Consider the following 4729-nt stretch of genomic DNA (forward strand, 5'->3'; position numbering starts at 1 on the left):
TAAACATAGCAGAACCCAGAGGCATTGAAATTCTTTTTTTTTTTTTTAAAGATTTTATTTATTTATCTGAGAGAGAGAATGGGAGACAGAGAGCATGAGAGGGGAAGGGTCAGAGGGAGAAGCAGACTCCCCGCCGAGCAGGGAGCCCGATGCGGGACTCGATCCCGGGACTCCAGGACCATGACCTGAGCCGAAGGCAGTCGCTCAACCAACTGAGCCACCCAGGCGCCCAATGAAACTTTATTTATTTTTTTAATAAAGATTTTATTTATTTATTTGAGAGAGAGAATGAGACAGAGAGAGAGAGCATGAGATGGGGGAGGGTCAGAGGGAGAAGCAGACTCCCCGCTGAGCAGGGAGCCCGATGCGGGACTCGATCCCGGGACTCCGGGATCATGACCTGAGCCGAAGGCAGCCGCTTAACCGACTGAGCCACCCAGGCGCCCCCAAATACTCTTTTACGTAGTGTCCGGTCCCCGGGGTCCCCTTGAAGGTGGCGGGGTGGCCCCGGCCAGGGTCCTGTCAGGTCCGCTCGCTCTAGGCGTCCCGCGTCCTCGCAAGGACCCGGAAGGGCACTCCTTTCCTGGGAGCTGAAAGCTGAGCGCGCGGCGCGGAGGCACCGTCTGAAGCAGGCTTCCTCGCGCGGGGCGTTGTGCTGGTGTGACTGCTGTCCTTAACTGAAGGCCCCCCGCGTTTCGTGTCTGCAGGGCCGAGGTGAAGCGGAGAGAATGCGCTGGGAGCGCGGGTGAGAGGCGGCGTCTCGTTCCCGCACCCCAGAGTGGGCCTCCGAGCAAGAAAAGCTCTCCCAGCGGCTCGGGCGGGACGTGGAGCCTCGCTCGTGGCTGCCGGCCGCGTTCCCGCGCGCAGGGCGAGGACGCAGCGCTCGCCGCCCGCGCTCCCGACCCGCTTCGGCTCTGCTCCCGCCGCGCCGACTGGCCGCCGCCGCCGCACTTCGTGGGCGGGGACGCCGACGCCCGCGCGTCGCCGGCCGGTCGGAGCGCTCGCACCGCCTCGTTCCCCTGGCCGTGGCCCGCGACGCCGACTGGCGCCACGTGAGTCCCGTTTTGCTGTACAGCCTTTATTGGTGCTGGCGCCCGCCTGGAGGTGCCTGTTGTCCTGTGGCGACCATCTGGACGGGGTGGTCTGTCCCATCTGAATGACCCGGCCGGCGGCGCCTCGTGGGGCCCCGCTAATCACAGGAGGAGGTCCTCCTCTACTTGTACTTGGAGATCTCCACCCAGATCTTGAGGCCTGGCTCAGGAGGGGCCAGCATGGCCGCCCGAGTGACCGCGGCCTGCCGGGGACGGTGTTCGCTGGGGCCCGGCCGGCCACGCCGGGGACGGGCACCGCACGGAGCCGGTGGGCGGCGGGAACCGTCTGCGTGACTAGCTGCTGGGGCGTCGAGGTGGTCGCAGGGGCGGCGAAGGTGTAGGTGACGGGGCTCGGGCCTGGGCAGCTGCTGCCGCTGCAGGGCTGCTAAAACGGGCCGACTGGACAGGGCCGAGCCGGGTGCGCTCTGGGCAGCCCGGGCCTCCCGGACCGCGGCCGGTTCGCGCTGTGAGGCACCGGGCTCTGGTTCCAGGATCCGGTGAACCTTCCCGCCACTGGCTCTCGGGGGTCTGGGCGCCACGGGACCGAGCAGACCGGCTCCAGCGGGGTCCCAGAGGGATTGCGAAGCAAGGCACGCCCTAGACTGTCCTGTCCTAAAAGCCCACTCTATTATTTGCTTTCAGAGGTAGGATCTGTCCCCCAGAATGAACCTTTGCCTGGTTCTTCCTGGGAACGTGGTACTTCGATGCAAAAACAATTCAGAGAGACATGGTGGTCAATTGAATTCGGCCTGCCATTGTAGTATGGATCGTTTTTAATGATGTGCATATAAATTCCATTTAGAGTGAGTGGTTTATCAGCAGACACTGTAATTGCTTGTATGATTCATTATGTGTAGGGATAAGGACTTTGCATCATCCTTTAGGCTGGCTCTACCAGAAGCTTCCTTTTCATTTTTTGGCTGTGAGTTGTGGGTCATGAAATTAAAGTCAGATGGTATTACATGTCCCCTTTTGTACCCCAAGGCCGTGCTCACCAGGGGCTGGCTGGGCCAGTTTGCAGCACTGGTGGTTCCCCCTTGGGAGGGGTGGGGGTGGACGAGGTGAGCCTCTTTGTCTGGAACATCCATGGCGGAGGAGGAGACATGGGCCTGCTCCGGCCTCACCAGGTACTCGGGGACTTGGGTGCCTTCTCCTGCTCTTCTCGCTGGACAGGGCAGTGAACTCGATCTTGATGTTTGTGCTTGGAACCCAAGCGTGCACACGTGTGACAGCTGCAGTGGCGTCATGCCACGCCTCTGGAACCCAGGGTCCACCAACATGCGCTTCTTGCAGAGGCAGCACAGGTAGAAGTCACTGCCGGCTTGGGGCCTGGGTTATAGGGACGGCTTTGTGGCAGCTCTTCCATGGCTACTGCTGCCCTGGACATGAAGATCTCAGGGCGGTGCTGCAGCGTGAAGCTCCAGTGGCCAATGCTCATGTCCTCTGTGTCCTGGGACCAGTTGTGGGGAATGGTCACCGAGTGCATTAGGTACTCGAACTCAAGACCTTAGATGAGCACCACAGCCCAGTCTTGCCATGGAACTGAGGGCCGCGCAAGGCTGCCAGCCCTGTCCCCGTTCTTTTGGTGCTTTATTGTTCGGCTCTATAAATGACCTCATACCTTTGTAATAAATCATTTTTTTGTGTGTCCTTAAATTAAACAGAGTTGTTTTGCATACTAAAGCTCAAATTGACAAATGTAAATTCCTTGTTGCAATGCTCTTCTCGGCAACTGGGACCTGATCTTGGGATTCCAATGGTAACTATGATGAATCACCAACACCAACAACAATGCTATCTTTTACTGGGTTTTTAGTAATTCCCCAATCTTCCTGTGACTGGGAACTGATGTAGCTAGCAGATCCTATGATTTGCCCCAGTGAACTGATTTTTCTGTGTGGTCAGCCCTTGTCATGATGATAGCACCCTCTAATAACCTGTTTTTTGGTTGGGTTCAGTGTCAGTCCAAACTTGTGCTACCTACTTCCATTATCTGATCAAACTTTTTCTTTCATGCTTTACTGAGGTATAATTTACATATCATAAGATTAGCCCATTCTCAGTGTATAGTTTAATGATTTTTAGCAAATTTGTACATTGGGTAACCCTCATCACAATCCAGTTTTGAATGCCCAGTCTTAATGTGTATATTTTCCATGGCTCATTGATGAATCCTAATATCATGTACTGTAAAAACTATAGCAACACCAGACATTGGGCACATAGCAGTCAATCCTGGAGATCAGCTGGTGTCTTCAAACTTAATGTAAGGGGAAGGTAGCAATGTAGTAGTTTCAGAGGCAGTTACTGTGTTACTGAAAGAGCAATGCCAAGGGTCAAATAGAAAAGACACTAAAAACCCCAAATTGGATCCAAATAATAGGAATCAGCAAGGTAGACAAGGCAATTGGAAGCAGGGTATGTGGAAGAAATGCTATAGGGTCCAACCTGATGCTGCTGGGCAGATCTCACTGCTTTGAATGGATGTGACACACTTCTGCTTAATAATGCTACCTGGTGCCTGATACCCCCAGATGTTTCAACCTCACTTAATATACATTTTTAACAAGTGGGAATGAAAATATTAACATATATAAGATAGCCTTCGGACTAGGGTTGAAATGTTTTTATTCTTCCTCCTTCACTATCCATTTTACTGTGAACCTATCTGTGAGAAAAGTGGGTAATATGTGACTAAGATAATGGTGATACTTTATTCTAGCTCATATCATACCTTTCTTTGAAATTATTGTCTTCTACTCCATCTCAAACTTATTGATAAATGACATTATGTAGAAGTATCAAAAAATTAAGTTTGCAGATTCCTGAGACTGACTATAGAGGGCTGGTATTACTCATAAGAAGATCTAATATTGAAACCAGACAACCGGAGTGAACTTGGAAGAGAACAAAACTTTACTTTTTTCCCTCTTCCATTGTCTTTACTATCTGTGATCATCTCTTCAAGGTGGCATAACATTGAGTGGCCAGCCTGGTTTCCTGTTGCTTTTGTAAATCCCAGCTTATCATTCTTGGGAACATTTGAAGGTCTATAAATATCTGAGTTTGGGTTTAGCTATGGCTTCCTTTGAAGAAGAATATAGATTAAGAAAGGTACAAAATATATCTTTCCCTCTTGGTAATATTTAGTTGACTTGTTATTTCTTCAGAATAATTAAAATTTGGTGCAAGGACTACTTTCTGAAGCATCAAAGACAAACAAGAGCCCTGAAAAACATAGACACCAGAAATCTTTCTTTCTTTTACCTTTATTATATGGGTTACCATGGAAATGGAAGGGGTTAGAACAGAGAAAACCAGAGAACATATGGTACTACTCGGGATTATATCAACTTGGTGAAGGTTTCTCTTTTAGAGACAGGATCAATTAGGACAACTGACTAACTCACATTGCATGGTGGACACTAAATGGCCAATAAAATTCCTAGGATTTTTCAAAGCAAATGGTGTTTGTATCTCACCAAAGACCCACATCGAAAATGTTACCCAAGTCTTGTTCATAGTACTTCGAAAATATCTCCACGATTCATTGATTTTTATGATTTCCCTGTTTCTGTCACCTTTCTCAAGCCCCTGCTACTTCTTGCCTGCATTCCTGTGATGGTTTCTTTACCTAC

General features: G+C 50.9%; 1 pseudogene; it reads right to left on the reverse strand.

The window, feature by feature from the left end:
- Positions 1 to 537: 537 nt before the first annotated feature.
- LOC118001374 lies at positions 538 to 2577 on the reverse strand (annotated as a pseudogene).
- Positions 2578 to 4729: the final 2152 nt, after the last annotated feature.

Source organism: Mirounga leonina, unplaced genomic scaffold (genome assembly GCF_011800145.1).
Source record: "Mirounga leonina isolate KUSES-001 unplaced genomic scaffold, KU_Mleo_1.0 Mir_53, whole genome shotgun sequence".
Taxonomy (NCBI): Eukaryota; Metazoa; Chordata; class Mammalia; order Carnivora; family Phocidae; genus Mirounga; species Mirounga leonina.